At 38.5% G+C, this 18,533-nt stretch overlaps 1 protein-coding gene across 1 annotated transcript in view; it reads right to left on the bottom strand.

Moving 5' to 3' along the window:
- Nucleotides 1–18,533, bottom strand: part of LOC109427117 (Kv channel-interacting protein 1) — a 145,392-nt gene that overhangs the window by 5,045 nt on the left and 121,814 nt on the right. The gene's annotated exons all lie outside the window — the stretch shown is intronic.

The following is an 18,533-nucleotide window of genomic DNA, read 5'->3' as shown; positions in this document are numbered from 1 at the left end:
GTATCATTGTGTTCAGCCACTGAGACTATTAACCAGTCAATGTTCAGCTTTGGATGAGCTTTAGTTACGCTTATGCGTCCATTCCCTAATCTAAACTACCCCTTCCTAATCTCATGTTATATCTTATTTTCCCTCAAGTAGATGACATAATAGGCTTAGAGGTATGGTGACGGCAAAAGTATTTAAAATGGAGGATAAATTACCTCTAGAGCCGGCCGTCTGATAACTGATATACAGCACTTTTGTCCACGAGTGCAATATGTAAGCGGGGACATTTTGAATGCTCTGCTGTATATGTACAATGGTCTGTGAATTATTTTCCTATCCACCGTTGGAAGTGTTCGCCTGTGTTGCTACATCCCTTCTATTTGAAACGTTGACCGTTGAACTAAGAGCACGTGATTTTGATTCTTATCAGTCCCGATCAGTTATTATTGATCGGTGCTCTTATGACGATCTTGGTACAGCCTTCTGACGTGATCTGGCTGGCAAGATAACGAAAGTTTTCGACCTTTTCTACTGTAAGGTCCATTTGGTCTTGCTGACGTTGATGTTTAGATCCGCTGTAGTGAGCGTTTGGCCAGGTCGTTGATCTTACTCTGCATGTTAGAGCGACGTTGTGCTATTAGTAGAGTAATATCATCAGCCAAATCTAAGTCGATCAGGTGCTCCAAACCTTCAAAGAAAACCTGAGAGAAATTAATGATGATATCCTGGGAGGAATTTCTGACGGAATCACGGAAGAAAGCCCGAAACGAATCGTTAAAGGAATCTCGGGAGAAAACCCAGGAAGTGTCCTAGAGGAATTCCTAACGCAATCTCGGAAATAATCCATAGAAGAGTCGAGAAGGAATCCCGGAAGAAATTTCTAAAGGAATTAATGTAAGGATTCTCTGATGGGATCCCGAAAAATATAAATTTTATTTCACCATCTTAAGCTTATAGCTTATACACTGAACAAACTTAAATTAATTGCCTTATACTATTTTTAAAACTATCTATACTCTGGTTAAAATCAAACGTAAAATCCAAGCTATTCAGCAGCTCGAAACTTGTATTCCACAAAGGGTTCTTGGAGAAATCTTCGGCAGAATCCTTGAGGGATCGTAGGAGAAATCCCTAAAAAACGGAAAAGAATAATGAAAGAATTCTGGGAAGAATTTCGAAAGGAATCCCGTATGAAATCACCAAAGAATACCCAAAAAGATGCCGACAGAAATCCATAAAAGAGTCTCGGCAGAAATTAATGAAAAAATCCAGGAAGGTATTAATACTTTGATTTCAGGAATTCCTGAACAAACCCAAGAAGAACCCAGGACGATTCCATGAAAAAAAAAAATCTGGAAGAAAAAATCCATAGCCACTGAAGAAATCCCTGATGAAATGCCGGAAAATATCCCTGCATGAATCCCAAGGGAAATCCCGGGAAAGAATCCCGGAAGGAATCAATAATATAGTCGTAACAGAATACCTGTAGAAATCGTTGACAAAATCCTGGAGGCATCCCTCAAGGAATCCTAGGAGAAACCCTTAAAGGTAATACAGGAACAACCATCCTTAACCCTTCAGCGCGCGCGCCGCTGTAAAAAGTACAACACTACCACAAAACATCGCTCGTCGTATACAGCGCGAGTGCGGTGCATTTTCAGCTGCTTGATAGCGCGTCCCGGTAGGTTAACAGCGTCCTGGAGGAAAGCGCTCAAAAATCCTGGGAAAAGTACCGGAAGAAAGTTCTGAAATAGTTCCGGTAGAAACTAGTGAAGAAATCCTTGAAGCAAGCTCTGATTACATGAGACATGTGTAAAGAAATCCCGGGAGAAATAAATGAAACAATCTCAGGTGGAATCTCTGAGAAAATAGGCTCATAAAGCTCTATCTAGATTCTTGGTTTATACCACAAAATATAATCCAAGAGTGTATATTTACTCATTTTTTGACGATTTTATAGGCCGTGGTTGAAAATACATAATTTTTAAATTTTAAATTATTTGTCCCGCCCTTAGCTTATAACACATACTTTGAGTGATTTTTTGTACCGTGTATGTTGTCAGATAAGAACATTTTTGAAACCCTAGTACCGTGAGGTCACCATTCACCGCTCATGCTCCATTCGCCGATCATTTTGGGTCAACAGAAATTGATTATTTTACGATGTGCAAGAAAATACGCATGACAGGGAATTGAATAACAAAAGAGAGGCATTCAGCTGACAATTAATGGGGCGAAACACGACTGAAAAATGTGAATGTCAATTTTCATTTTGAATCTTCGACTTTTTTACATTCTGGTTATAGGCCCCGGAAAATTAGCCACCTTCAGCGACTTCAAGGAGGCGTACGAAAGCATCGAACGTCTCTCTCTCTCTTCTTGGCGTTACGTCCTCATTGGGACAAAGACTGCATCTCAGCTTAGTGTTCTATGAGTACTTCCACAGTTATTAACTGAGAGCTTCCTCTGCCAATGACCATTTTGCATGCGTATATCGTGTGGCAGGCACGAAGATACTTTATGCCCAAGGAAGTCAAAGAAATTTCCTTTACGAAAAGATCCTGGACCGACCGGGAATCGAACCCGTCACCCTCAGCATGGTCATGCTGAATACCCGTGCGTTTACCGCCTCGGCTATATGGGCCCCAAGCATCGAACGTACAGAACTTAAAAATCCATGTTGAGAGTGATGAGTTCGATTCCCTGTTAGTACAGCAACATTTAGTACAGGGGCGTAGCCAGAAGGGGCGCAGGGGGGGGGGGGGGGGGGGCGTTGCCCCCCCCTTGGCCACCATATTTTTTTTTATTTGAGGCTATTCAAATATTATCAATTTTTTTTTTTATCTAATCGTTTATTTGATAGGCTCGCTTGTTTGCTTTAAAACTCTACAGAGCCGAAAAACTTGAAATATAATATAATATGAAATATAATATAAAACAGCTATATCGAGGCTTCAATAACGAGACTTTCTGGCGACCTTCATTCTCGGTCCAGAACCTGAACTGGAGCCTGAGGCTGAGGAAGCATACTGGGCCCGCCGTTGATTTGCTTGAGGATTCAGCATCGCATCATGGATCGCTCTAGCCACCTGTTCCAATTGTTCCAGGCTTTCTTTACGCTTCGCTTCCTTTTCAGCATCCGTTGCCGCCTTTCGGACGTTTTCCACTTGTTCCGCTTCCGATACTTCCGTGGGCACGTCTATATATTCTTCGTCGTCTTCTTCCAGAACTTCAATTACTTCTTCCTCTTCAACTTCCGCAATTTTTGGGGTTTCCAATGTGCTTCCTTGTCCAGACACGACGTCAGCATATGAACAAGCTATCGAGTTCCCTTGTCCTTGATTTGCCCTTTGTTTTCGGTTTTGACGCTGAGGGCAAGACTCCCTCCGATGTCCAAGTCCTCCACACAAAAAACAAGTGTCCTTGAGACCTTCGTAAAAAATCCTTGCCTTCCTTTCTCCAACATCAATCGATGGCGGGATACTCCTTTGTACATCCATATATACTCCTCGTACACCAGTGTACATGTGACCGAGGCCCGATTCCGCTGGAAACTTCTCTCGCGTCACATGATTTATTTCACCGAACTTCCCGAGTGTCAACGACAGACCATCATCAGACAGCTCCGGTGGCAGGTCGAACACACGGACGTACTGCATATTAGCACCCGCGATTGACATCTTCACTGCCACCGACTTGCCGTTTGCATAAGCAAACTGTCGTGGTTCCACGTTCTTTTGCAACGATTCCGTCATGGCCTCCGAAGTCGTGAATTTGATGTACAAAGTACGATTTTGAGCTGTTTTGTAAGCAGCTTCCATCAAGCTCAAATCCGTGTCCAATTGCTTCAGAAAATGAGCTGTTTCCTCCCATGACGGCGATGGGCTTCCCGCGGGGAAACGGTACTGCACGGTGTTGATAATTATCTCACTCATATCGAAACGCGTACAAAAAGCACCAGCGACAATCGACCGTAACCGACCGAGAACAAAGCGCGCTCGAGGTTCACAACACAGCAAAGGCTGAATACAAAGAGGACCGAGTGCACGTCCGTGTTTGACGACGGCTGCTGTAGAACTGAAATATTATCAATAATGAAGAGTTCCAGAAAAACTATCTCAAAAAATAAACTAATCTAAGCTTTTTATCCACACTTTCCAAACCTTTTTTACTCGAAAACCACAGGAAATTTCGCCAAGTATTTCTTCAAGAGAACCACTTCAATCTTATCATAGAATTTTAACAAATAATAAGCTAGGTTGAATGGCAAAACTTTGTGATGTTTATTCATAGAATACAAAAAAGCATGCTAAATTTTCCAGATATGCCGGAACCACACACTACGAAAAAATCAAAATTACTCGTGACGTAAACACAGAACGTAAACAGTTTAATGACGTAAATTTACAGATCTTTTGACTTAATGATACGTCATTCTTGTAAACTTGAGTTCAAGGTGACGTAAACAATTTGTGAATCGTGAGTCATTACGTTTCATATGACGAAAACTCCAGCTTAATGTGACAGAAAATTACGTCACTTGGGCGTTCAAATTTTCGTCATATGTGTCGCTTTTATATGTGCATCCAAAGTGACGCAAATTAGCATGATTTTTTCTAAGTGTGCAGTTCTGTTATGAAAAAGAAGGACATTGTAGAACCCTTGGTAGATCCATATGCTGCTATGCTATATGCTCTATATATAGAGTGCAGTTATGTGCTACTGATTCACGAACTTCACTAGTATTCAATTCAAACAGACATCATGCTAAGAGAAAAAAACTTGGGGTTTCTTTACGAATTCTTTCAAGAGCACCTTCAAAAATTCCTTTAGGAATTTATTCAAGAACTTCTCCAGGGATTGTTTCATAACTTCCTCAAAGGACTTCTCCAGAAGTTTCTTTTTCGTGAATTCTGCCATGAGTATCTTGCAGGGTTCCGATAGTGATTGTTTTAGGGTTTGTTCCAAGAAATGCTTCAAAAATTCCTCCCACGATTCCTTCAGAAATTTTTACAGATACTTCTGTAAGAATGCATCGACGAATTCCACCAGGATATTTTTCATAGTTTCCTTCAGTGATTCCATCATGGATTGCTCAAGAGAATTTTTCAAGAATTCCTCTATGCATGGGTTCCACCAGTCATTCCTCCGGAAATTTCTCCTGGGATAACTTTAAAGGTTCCTCCCGTGATTGTTCCAGTGCTTTTTTCGAGGATTCCTCCGGGAATTTCTCAAGGGATTCCCAAAGGAATGTTAACAGAAATTATTATAAGTATTTCTGCTAGTATTCTTTCAGAGATTTCTTCAGCGATTTCTACATATATTCCTTTAAGACTTCCACTAGAGAATGAAATGATCCAATAATTCAATCTGGAAAATTCGAAGTATTTCAGTTGCAATATCTTCCAGAAACCCTGTCAGGAAATTTTACCAGAGATTAGCTAAAAATAATCCAGGAGTTCCTTGAAACATTGTATTAAACATTGTTTTGGGAGTCCACCCAAAGATTCCAACAATATTTCGTCCAAAAATTCTTGCACACCTTCATATTTTTACTTCCTACAGAAATTCTTCCTGGAATTTGTTAAGTAATCTTTCCTGGGATTTCCTAAGGAATTCCTCATGGGACTGCTTCCGGGATTCAGGAACTCTTGCAGGAACTGCTTCCCTCATGAACTGCTACAGGGATTCCTCAAGGAGTTCCTCCGCAAACCCTTCTTTGAATTCCTTCAGGATTTCTCTAAGGATTTCTTCAGGAATTCTTTCTGGGAATTTCAAGGAATTTCTCAAGGTATTCTTCCACGAATTTTTTTAGAGATTCTTCTGGGAATCGCTGTAGGGATTCCCCTTAAAAATTCATCCAGGATTTCATTCAGAAATGCCTCTAGAGATTCCTCCAGGAATTCTTCTAGATATTTCTCCAGGAGTATTTTCAGAGACTCCTTCGTTAATCCCTACAGGCATTCCTCTAGGATATCATCCAGCGATTCCTCCAAGAATTTCTGAAGGGCTTAACTCGGGAATTGCTTCTGTGATTCTTTCTGGAACAACTTATTTTAAAATTCCTCTAAAGATTTTCCCATGAACTTTTCTTAAGATTTCTTCAGGAATTCCTCCTTGTACTCTTTAAGGATTTCCTCCAGGAGTTAATTCAGTACTTCCTCTAGGAACTGTTTAGGGATTACCTAACTAATTTCTCTTGAAATTGCTTCCGGGGTTCCTTCTGGAGTTTCTTCAGAAGAAATTAATCCACGATTTTTTTTAGGAATTCCTTTAGGAGTTTTCCAGGGATTCCTCTGGGATTTTTTTTTTCAGCGATTCCTCCAAGAAATCCTCCAAGGTTTCCTCAATGCATTCCTTCATGAATTTCTCCAGCAATTGTTTCTGGGATTGTTCCTAGAATTCCACCTGGAATTCCTACAGAAATTTATCCAGGAATTCTTTGAGGAATTTCTATAAGGATTTTTCCAGAGACTCGTACAAAAAACCTCTAAAGATTTCTCCAGGAATTACTTCAGAGAAGCATCCAAGAATTCCATCAGGAATTCTCCTGGGTTTTCTTCTGAAAAAAATTCCAGGCATTTTTCCATGGATTCCTCCTTGGATTCTTGCAGAGATTTCTCTACGATTTTTTTCACCGACTCCTCCAAGGATTCCACCAGATATTCTTCCAGGAATTGCTTCAGGGACTCCTGGGATTGCTTCAGGAATTCTTTTTGGGATTCTTCCAGAAATTCATGCAGGCATTCCTCCAGGAATTAATCAAAGAATTCCCTAATAAATTATGTCAGCAGTTTATCCAGGATTTTTTCCAGGAATCCTTCAGAAATTCTTCCAGGGTTTTCTCTTGGAATACCTTTTGGATTTTTTCCAGAAATTCCTCCAAGAATTCTTCCAGATCTTCCTCCAGGAAATGCTGCAAGGATTCCTGCAGGAATTCCGCTGAAAATTCCTCCAGGAACTTCTTTAGGGATTTCTCCACGAATTTCTCCAATGATTCTTCCAGGAATTTCTCAGGGGATTTTTTCAGAAATTTCTCCCAGGGTTCCTCAAGAGATTCCCCCAGAAATTTATTTAGTAATTTTTGTAAGAATTCTTCCAGGAATTCCTTCAAGGATTCCTCCAGCAATTCCCAAAGGCATTCTCCCAAGATTTCATTCAGGAATTTTTCTAGAAATTTATCCAGGAATTGCTTCTGGACAACCTTCAGCAAATCCAGGATTTTCTTCAGAAAATTTTCTGGGGATTTTTTCAGAAATTCTTCCAGGAAATTCTACAAGAATATCCTGATTTTTTTTAGGGATTTTTCCTGACATTTCTCCAGGAATTTCTCCTGAGATTTCATCATTAATTGCTTCCGGTATTCATCCAAGGATTTCTTCACGAACTTTTTCAGGGATTTTCCCAGGGATTCCTCCAGGAAATCCTTCGAAGATACCTCCAGGAAATTCTCTAGGGATTTCTTCAGAAAATATTTCAGGAAATTCTCCAGGAATACCTTCAGGATTTGTTTTAGGAAATTCAATAATTCCTCTAGAGATTCCACCAGGAATTTCCTCATGGATTCCTTCAACAATTTCCACAGAAATTCCTCCACAATTTTATCAGAAATTTCAGAAACTCCTCCAGGAAATACCCCAAGATTTTTTTCAGGAATTTCTTCAAATATTTCTCCAGGAATTTCTCCTGAGATTCCAACAGGAATAGCTTCACGCTAAAACCACTCAGCATCTAGAATGTGTAAACCCTACTCATAAGTGCATAATTTCCAGACCACACAAAAATATGTAACAGTTACACATTCTCAAAAACAGCTCGTTCACTCGTCTAGATGCGAAATGTCGATATCTTTTTTTGTTTTCCAAGGTCACTAGTAAACCTAGCTAGATTGCCGTCCAAAAATGTTTGCGAATTTAACGATTTTGCGGATACAGCAACTGATTTTGTGAATGTGCAAGGGTTACACATTTTTAGTGTAGTCTGGAAATTATGCGCTTTAGTGCTGAGCGGCGTTAGCGTGTTCAGGGATTCCTCCAGAAATTTCTAGAAAGATTTTTCCAAGGATTTCTCCAAGAAATGCTTCGAAGATTCCTAAAGGAAATCCTTCTGAAGTTCTTCCACGAACTTTTTCAGAAAATCCTTTAGGAATAACTTTTTACAATTGTTTCTTATCTTCGCCGATGTTTCGGTCCTCGTATCGGACCTCCTTCAGGGCCTATTTTATTAAATATATTGGACTGTTAGTATGAACAATTTACATTTAAACAGGATACCTCCAGAAATTCTTCCAGGAAATTCTCCAGGAATACTTTCAGGATTTTTTTCAGGGATTTCTCTAGATATTCCTCCAGAAATTTCTCTAGAGATTCCTCCAGGTATTTCTTTACAAATTTCTTCAAGCATTCCCCCAGGAATTCTTTCAGGAATTCCTTCGGGGATTTCTCAAGGGATTTATTTTTTCAGAAATAGAAAAATAATAGAAATAGCCATCTCCCAGAATTACTCTGGAGATTTCTTTGAAAAAATAAACCAGTAATTCTTTCAAGATTTCCTCTAGAGATTCCTCAAGCAATTCCCACAGGAATACCTCTAGGAATTCCTCCAGGCATTCCTCCAGGATTTCATCCTGGAATTTCTCAAGGAAATTCTCCAGGAACCTCTCCAGGAATTCCTCCAGGAAATACCCCAGGAATTTCTTCAGGATTTCCTCCAGGAATTGCTTCTGGACATCCTTCAAAAATTATATCAGCAATTCCTTCAAGAATTTCTCCAGGAAATCCTCTAGGGATTTCTTAGGAGATTTTTCTAGGAAATACTCCAGGAATATGTAGTAGATAAAAGTAAGTTGACAAGAAACAAAAAAAAAATATAAAAAAAATAAAAAATAACAAAACGTCATAGTTTACTTCAGTGTATATGGTACGACATCTACATCTAGTACGACAACCTAAATTATAGGTTATGACTAGAGCAAATTCGCGCGCCTCTCACGGTAGCACGAGGCTACGAAAGACGAGAAGTCTTCGGCCAAGACGAGGCGTGTAGATCCCGACAGGCACGAGCGTAAGAAACTTCGTAGCCACGAGCATCTCTGTGGCTCCCGACCCGATATGTTCGAAAGACGGCCGAGCGTGGAGCGAATGCTTGGGTGCACGCACACAAGGAGGTTCTGGTGCGAAAGAGGATCGACTCTGAAGCAGGCTTGACAGATACTCCCTCGCGAGAAAATGAGGAAGCGATTTCGGCGATTTTCTGAGGAGTGAAAATAAAACTCAGAAATCACAACGCAAATCCTCAACAGCAGCGAGCGCGAGCTTGCCGCGCAGCGAGGAGTTCGTCCAACACTCATAATTTCTTGTTGTGTTTCTCACGTCCACTCACACTCAAAAAGCTCTCGCGAGTTCCACTCCCATACAAAGACAGACTCTCGAGGCGAAAATCGCACTCAAAAACCCGAAATAATCATCGGCTCTTTTTTCGTTCCCCTCTTCCTCGCTCAGTTTTTATTGCCTCTCTGTTTGGGGTTCGTTCGCTCCCTCGCGACGAGGCAAAAGCAAAACACCGCTCTAGAGCATGTTGCAAAACTCTTTTGATTTCGAGGAGGATTATCAAGCCTGCTCTGAAGCAAGCGTACGCGGTGAGAATGAGAATATGGTAACTCTCAGAGAGAGCTCTGTCAAAGATATATGCGGTAGCGGGTTGTAGGTAGGACACCACGTTCGTCTCATATTAGAAAAAAAGAACTAACGAGATTGTGGAGAGATTCTCTTGTTCTGAATAGCTCTTGGGGGTCATGATAGGTGAAAAGAAAACGATCGGCATTCTCTCTAAAATAAAAGCTCTCATTTTTGAGTAACACCCATGCCGCACAGAGACTGTGTTGGAAACACGCATTTTTTAAAATTGCTCGTACGCTCACATTTTTTGCAAAATATCAATATTTTTCAGTATTTGAAGGTGGTTTATAAACCCAGTGAGGTTGCCATGTCGAAATTATTGCAAAATACATGTTCATGTGAGCGCACGAGCAATTTAAAAAAAGTGTGTGTTTCCAACACAGCCATGTGCGGCATGGATGTTTACTAAAATGTGCAGGCCGAACACATTTTTGAGCGTAGCCGTTTTTGCGTGCCACGGCACGTATATCTCCAGGGATATTCCCAGAAATTCCTCCAGGGATTCCTCTAGAAATTCCTCCAAGGGTTCTTTCAGAAAATCCTCCTGGAATTTCTCAAGGGATTTTTCATAAATTTCTTCAGCAATTCCTCCCACAATTCCTCTGGAGATTTTTTCAGGAATTCTTCCAGGGATTGCTCCAAGAAATTGCTTCAAGAATTCCGGCTGGGTCTTATCCAAGTATTCCTCCAGGAATTACGGCCGGAGATTGTTCAGAAGTTTCTCCAGGCAGTCCTCTAGGATTCTCGCTAGAGATTTTCCCAGTAATTGTTCCAAGGATTCCTCCAGGAATCCCTTCTGGGATTTCTCCAAGAATTCCCCCAAGGAATCCTGAGAAGTTTATGTAGGATTTCTTCTAGGATTTTCTCATGAGATCTCTTCAGAAATTTCTCTCGGTATTCTTCCCATAACTTAAATAGGAATTTCATCAGGTATACTTTCAAAACTCTTCCAGGGATTCCTCCAGGAATTTCGCCGAGAATTCCTCCAGGGATTCTACAGGGCTTCCTCCAGGCATTCCTTAAGGAATTGCAACAGGGATTCATCCAGGTTTTTCTTCAAGGATTTATCCAGGACGTCTTCCAGGGATTTCTCCGGGAATTCCTCAAGTGATTTCTTCAAAAATTCATTCAGGAGTTCCTTCAAAAATTTCAGAAATCCTTCAAACATCTTTTCAGAAATGTACCCAAGAACTTTTTCAGTATTACGAGAAGTTTTTTTTAATTATATCAAGAATTTGTGGAGGAATTCCTGCAGCGAATAATAGTGGAAGATAATTAAAAAGGGATGCATAGAGGAACCAGGAAATTCTAGGCTAGTCTTCAAAAAAGTTTGTAACTTTCAAAAGATTTCAGCTATAATTTCTTATGAATATTTTGTAGACTTTAACAATATAAAAATCAGAGCAAAATAATGCACGAGTGAATAAAAATCCTTAATCTTCCAGACATTGGTCACCGCTACCAGCATCACGTTGATTTGTGTACACCAGGCGAGCTTTTTTTTTAACGCATTGAACAAAATACAACAGCGTGAGAGCTGAAGGATTAAATAATGCTTTAAGAATATAATGTTAATATACTCAATTTCATCGTGCTGCGTTTAGTTATAAAAGCTAGTAGGTACAAATTTGCTAAGGGTGCTTGCCCCCCTTGACCGAAAAGCTGGCTACGCCCTTGATTTTGTAATGAAAATTTCCTCCAGTTCAACAAGAAGACGAAGAAAAAGCTATGAAAAATTACGAACAGGAACGGCTTTCACTGGAAGTTTGCCATGCGATGTGAAGCCCTCAATGTCATTTATCAATTCAAATGCCTGTGTGGTAGTGATTTGTGATCAAATTCCTATTTGATCAAAGTTTGTAATAACTGTCAAAACTTCTTTTGTTCTCCCGCATATAGATACTTGCAGTATCTTGCAGATACAGATGCTTGCAGTAAGTTTCGTGAGACTTTTTTTGACAACACAATTGTTGGTGGTTGATTTTAGTGTATTCCAGCAGTCCCCAGCCGAGTCACATGGAGCTCACCCAAGCAACCAAAAGTTCGGATAAAATAGCATGTTTGGGCTTAATCAGCTATTCGAAGGTATATGAATAGCATTCTATTCAGCTCACTTTTTAAGTAATTAACCGAACTTCAGTTCACAAAAAGTACACTTGTGTCGCTGAAAGGAACGCTATTCAGCTTAAAAATAAACTTCGAAAAAAATGAAAAAAAAATGTTTAGTCCTCAAAAGTAATTTATTATTAAGAACCATTAGTTCAAGTGGAATCCAAATTGACTAATACCTTGAAATAATGTTTGATGTTTTTTACTTACTGAGATTTGAACTCGGGATCTCCTCGTTGAAAGTCGGTGCCTAACCACTACTCCATGTATGTGTTGTTATGCACTGTGGGATTTTACTCAATGTGCTGATATCATATAGTAGAGCTCAATCAGGTTCGCGTGTGAACTTTCCCTGAACTTGGAATAGTTTTTGAAGTCGAAAGTTCGAAAGAAGTTCACGTGGAACTTCTTGTGAACTTACGCAGTTTGACATTTTCAGTTTGTTGTGGTTCGCAGTGCAAAGCAATAAATTAGGGCCAGTGTATCGACTTCAAGAAAAGATTATAAGTTTTCAGCTTGGTTTTCAGTGAATACGATTGCGTCGATTACCGGTGCGCTGCAGTGACAAGTGAGACGGGTGTGAAAACATCCAGCAAAGCTGGACAATTTTTGTGCGCAGCCGAAAAACCCCCGGCGGCATCCTGGGGGGAACAGTTTCCGCTGCGGGGGCAGCCTTTGAGCCACACAATACGGATCCTTTGCGTTGATTACAAGTAAGTACGTTCAAATATTATAGTGGAACAAAGTGTACTTGTGAAATTAACACAAGCTGTGGCTGCTGGGCTCGATTTCCGAGTGATTTAATTGAATGAGATCTTCTCCCCGGCCCCGCTGTCGCCGAAGTTCAAGTGAAGTTCACTTTTGGTACGGTTAATATTTATCCGAACTTTCAGTAGTAAGTTCAAAACAAGTTCGAAACAAGTTCGGAACGGATGATTTCAAGTTGTTGGAATATGTTCAAATGAACTATATTTGAATTATAAAGGCACGCAAAAGTTCAACATGAGTTCGGTTAATATTTGATTGAACTCTGTTTTAAAGTTCAACATAAGTTCTTTTTGAACCTTTTTTCGACTTTAATGTCGTTTTGAAGAGAAGTCAAAAGCTTGTACATGTACTTCCAAGTTCATAAACAATACAAGAGTAACTTTTTGGAGAATTAAGTTCAACGAAACCTGGAATTGAACCGAACTTGAACTTCTGAGTTCGTTCTTCAAGTGGAATCCGAACTTTTGGTTGCTTGGGCACCCTTCATCATCAGCTAAAACGTGGTCGAATTACCGTTCTCATGTGTCAGCTGGTAAGCACTAAGAGTTCATAACGGCTGTCTAATTTTCTTACCATGGTCTATCTGAGAGTTCAAGCCTATTGAAAATGGTTATCGTATCAAAACCCTTTGAGTATACAATATCACTGTCAAAATAGAAAACACAATCCAAAACATTCTTGTTCCGACAATGCTGTTCATGACTAATGCACATAAAACACTACAATCTGTAACAAATACAAAAATGGAATAATTACTGGCCCCACGTTGGGTGCCATATCACCAACAAACAATAATGGAATCCTATGTATGTTCTCTTTTATTTATCATTACGAAAAACAAATGGAACATTACAAATGCACAAAAAATTATGACATCGCAAATTCACACTTACAACACAAAACATAAAAGTGGCCAGTTATCTTTAACCTTCACATACCCGACCCCCAACATCTAATTTTCAAAATGCTGGCATTTCGTCAATTTTCATCCAACTTTTTTGAAGTCGCCCTCAATCGATCATAAATTGGTGCTAGTCTATTACACCTAAGTGGCCATGCAATATCCGGAACTATTCCGGAGATATTCTGGATTGTACTGGGGTCAGGGAGGGTGCTGAAATGGCAAAAAAAATATTATTTCGTGTATTATTGTGTTTGAACCATCGATTTACAGCGGAATTTTTATTGCGAACAATAAAACACATCTGCGATAAACAGATTTGAATAAGTTGACCCATCCGGATCACCGTGAAAGGTCCCGCGGGGGCCTCATTGGGGATACTTCTGGTTTTCATCCATAACATGTCGTGCGACATATCAACCCAAGTAACACAACTTGTTATATAACAGTTCAAATTACACATTTAATACTATCTGTGATGTATTTTTCTTGCATTATTAACATAATATAGAACACTTATATAATCAAAACAGCGCAAAAATGGCGGCTTATAAAACATCTTATAAGTTATATAAGATGTATGCCAATACACTTCTAGTACTAATAATTTCTTTCCACCCAAGCCCTTGGTTGTAAATAAGCTATTTATCATAATTGCTAACTTTCAAAATACCAATGTAGGGTATTGGGATGCTTCGTTGGCATAGTACCCTCGTTCGGCCTATCTTAACGTAAACCAAAAACTCAAACAAACACGCATAACTGGAGATCGGAAAAGCTTTGCGCCAAACAACTGTAACATTACGTTTCAATTTTAGCACTTTGGAGCATTAAAATTGATAGAAAATGTCACTTTGTTTAACTTTTGTAGACGCCATGATTCTTCGGCTTAGTGGGTAGTCTATACACATGATCATAAATGGCATGATTCTGCAACATTTCGAATTAACTGAACATTCAATGTGACGGTCAAAGACGCTATTTTGAACTTGTATATTTGTTTTCAACGAATAATAACTATTTTACAAATTGAATGTGGGCCGAATATTGAGGACATTTTTTTTTACTATGTACCCAAATCTTGGCCCATCAGTAAAGTGACGTCAACAACACCGATAAAGTGACGTCAACAAATTTCTTGCGTGAGAACCAGAAAGAACGAACAGGAAGAAAGATTTTGTATGCGATGACTGTAAAAATATAACACAATAATAGGGTTGCGTTGTTTTCGTTACTAAATTAAGAAAGAACTTAAGTTTAAGTGATTTATTTATAGTTTTTTGAAAATTTGGTTCCGAAAATGTAATTTAAAAGTAAGATTGCTGAAATAACAGAGATAATACTTCAGCAGAAATATTAAAAATATAAGATAATAAGTGGTTCTAGTACATGGAAAGCAATAGGCCAACGTTGTATCCACTAATAGGCCAATTTTTGTACCTTAGACCAACGTTGCATACCATCGCATCGAAACTTTTCAACTTAATAAAGCAAATTCTTGAATATTTACGTTAGTTTACTTCCAATTGGTGAAACATGCATTATCTAGAGTGCGTAATAGGGCCAACATATTATTTTTTGTGCTATTACTTCATGAGTTATGGTCAAAATTGTCAAGGCGGCTTGCAAATTAGGCCAAGGAATGGTACATATACCCTATGACAATCACTTTCATTAGTTGGAATAAGGTTATTTTCAAGTAAAACAGCTTATAGAATGGAATTAAGTTATTTGGAGGTATGTATTGAAAATGGTGAAAATTTTCAATCATACTTATAGTTATATATACTGATAGTTCTTCAATTGCGATTCAAATGTAATAATGTTTAGGAAGTAATTTTCAGCCTTGATATTCGAAATAGAAAAGAAAAGAATGTCAATTCGTAACACTTTTTAATTTGTGTAATTATATTTTTAGGCGGTACTGTGATCTGAATATTTTTATTTTGGTGGGACACACACCGCAATTCAAATCAAGTGTTTTGGTTGTAAATAAGCTAAAATTACGCTATAATAAGTTTTCAATAACTATGTTGCAATAGCTTGTAAAAGAACTTATTATTACGGTAATATTACATTTAAAAAGCATATTTCTAGTGTGTTCGTGCATTTATTTTCGATTTTGTTATAGAAAGAATTTTACGACGCCAAAATAACATTAATACAGCTTATCTTTTAACGCAGCTTAGCTGTACCTGTCAAATGTCAAAATATTTTTATTAGCAATTACGGCGCTTGTTTTGTCGGTGATCCGCCGGAGTTTTTCCAGTTTCCACGGGATTCCTGTTGGTCGATGATGTATCCGACCATCCCGTGTTCGGAGTAGCCTGCGGCGCTATGAATGTATGGTTTTGCAGTTCGTGAAATTTTTGAGACAGTGGCCCGGCAAGACCTACCTTCCGATGACCATCGGTCACCAGCAGCAGTTCCGGCATTTACGGTGATGTTCGAATAATTACTACGGCAAACACTTTCACGGTGACCGGAGTACAAACTGTGCGGTGTTACGTTGGAAGTTGGATCTGGATTGCAAATATTGCAGTAGCAGCGTTTGGTCAATGAAACTGGCGCAATCACGGCCGCAGAGGGTGCATCGTTTAAAGCAATGGTTCCCAAACTTGTCGGAGCAATCGCCCCCTTGAAGCTGTTGAAAAATATTTTCGCCCCCCTAAGTTTGCATTTTTTTTTAAATAAGATTCAAAATTTTGGAATTGTGTTAAAATCTACAAATTCTGTCTATTTCGTAGGTTACTGGAACAAGATTTTCTTATTTTCACTGTATTTTTTTGACTTTTTGAAAATGTTTTGACGCGCCAACAAACTTTATTACATTTTGATTCAACTTCCAGTCTATAATTTATGAAACAGAATAGTAACTAAATAAAGTTATATTAAATTTATATTTTTGGAGAATTTTAAGAAAATGTAACTCAATATAATTATTTTCAAATATCGAAGAAAGAAGATTAAAAGTAGGAATTCAGCTTTGTAAGTCGTCTTGGTTTTGCTGACAAAAACTTCAAAAGTTCGGCAAAGATTGAAATTTACTGAAAATTAGATAATCTGTAATAAATATGCCATATAACAAAACAAAAACCTTTCAAGTAGAGTGGCAAATATCAGCAATTTTACCAAATATGTAGGCGAAAAATGTCATCTTGAGTATCAACTTCGAATAGCGAGAAATTTGTAAAATCAAACCTGAAATAAAATCATTAAGTTCCGAATTTTGTTTAAAATTCTATCACAGAAGCTCAGAATCCATGAAGCTTGAAAAACTCTGGTAAAATTAAAATACTTTCTTAGTTTTCCTATATCCTGAAATATATGAAAGCTTTGAGAAAAAAAAATCGCGTCTTGAATTCACACCTGAGACAAATCAAGGACAGACAAGTTTCGTATTTCTTGATACATAAAAAATCTATAAAATTATTTTGTTGCATATTTCCATAATTACTTCATTTTCAAAAAAATAGCAGATAACAAAAGTGTAACATGCTTTCTCACTACATAAATGTTGAAATTTCAAACATGTATTGAGTATTAAGTGCATTAAGTAGATTTATTATTTTAAATCAGATGTTATTTGATAGTTCGCAATTTTCAACCGAGGCTGTGTTTCCAAAAAAAAAACAAAAATTGTTATTTTAGAAGAGAGCTGAAGAGCTTCCACTGAATGGCTGATGACTCAAAATAAGAACATGATCAAATTCTCCAAAATAATTGGACTTTGACTCTTGACGAAGATACCAAACTGTCAAAAAATACCTGAAATCACTCTAAATGAAATGGTTTTTGGAGAATCGCCCCCTTGTTGGATTTTTCGCCCCCCAATTTCTAATTTTAAAATTTTCGCCCCCTTTGATATCGTTTTCGCCCCCTAGGGGGCGATTTCGCCCACTTTGGGAATCACTGGTTTAAAGAAAGGTTGATGTGGCTACACTGATTTACCATAGTGATTAGAATATGGTATGTGGCGGTACGAGAAGTAATCTTGATGGATACATTGTTCTTTATAGAACTGCTGGTCGTCTGTTTACCGAAATCATTTAATATATGCGGATTACTTATCAGCGACAGCAAACTATAAAATATACCTGCATTAAACTGATTTTGTTGTTTTTGTAGTGCTATATAATAGTAAATGTAGCATATTTCATACGTTGCTGAGTCAAAATTATTTTTATTGATGTTTGTTTTTGGCCAACTTGATTTCAGCTTAATTATAACATAAGAAGTTGTCAGGTGCGCTTATAGTACTACTATAAAACATCTTCTGCAATTTTTATTGCTGAAGATGTTTTCTGTGTTACTTGGGAAACTTCATGATTTCGAATGATTGAGTCAGAAATGATACCATGAAGTCTGTATCAACTATGGCCACCCCGGAACATCTAGCATAGGTTCCACGGGGGTGACATCGGGGACATTTCTGGTTTGCAAACAAAACATGCCGTGCGACGTATCAATCTTCATGGTTTCAAGAGAACGGGGCAGAAAAAAATGACTGAAGTATGAAGCAACTGATATGGCCGCTCCGGAACGCCTGAAACAGGTTCCGCGGGGGCCTCTCAAACACAATAACACACGAAATAACTTCTCATTTGGCAAAACAGATCGCTCCCCCACCCCCTGACCCCAGTACAATTCTGAATATCTTCGGAATGGTTCCGAATGTTACATGACCACTTGAGTGTAATAAACTAGCACCAATTTATGATCGATTAAGGGCGACTTCAAAAAAATTGGATGAAAATTGACGAAATGCCAGCATTTTGAAAATGAGTTGTCGGGGGTCGGTAATGTGAAGGTTAAAAGAACTCCTGAACGATAGAAGAGCCCAACAAATGCACATTACAATTATAAGCTGGTCGAGCTTTGAAGAGGCTGACTTCTAAATTAACTTAGCCTATCTTAGTCTTAATCGTTGGGCGGTATTGTTACAAATTAAAAAATGGAACAATTACTGGCCCCACGTTGGGTTGGGACATATTACGAACAAACATCAATGAAACCTATAAATACATTATCTTATTTTTAATTACGAAAGACAAATAGAACATTACAAATGCACATTAAATATAACATCT

Source organism: Aedes albopictus, chromosome 3 (assembly GCF_035046485.1).
Source record: "Aedes albopictus strain Foshan chromosome 3, AalbF5, whole genome shotgun sequence".
Taxonomy (NCBI): domain Eukaryota; kingdom Metazoa; phylum Arthropoda; class Insecta; order Diptera; family Culicidae; genus Aedes; species Aedes albopictus.
This window is presented reverse-complemented; position numbering and strand designations above follow the sequence as displayed.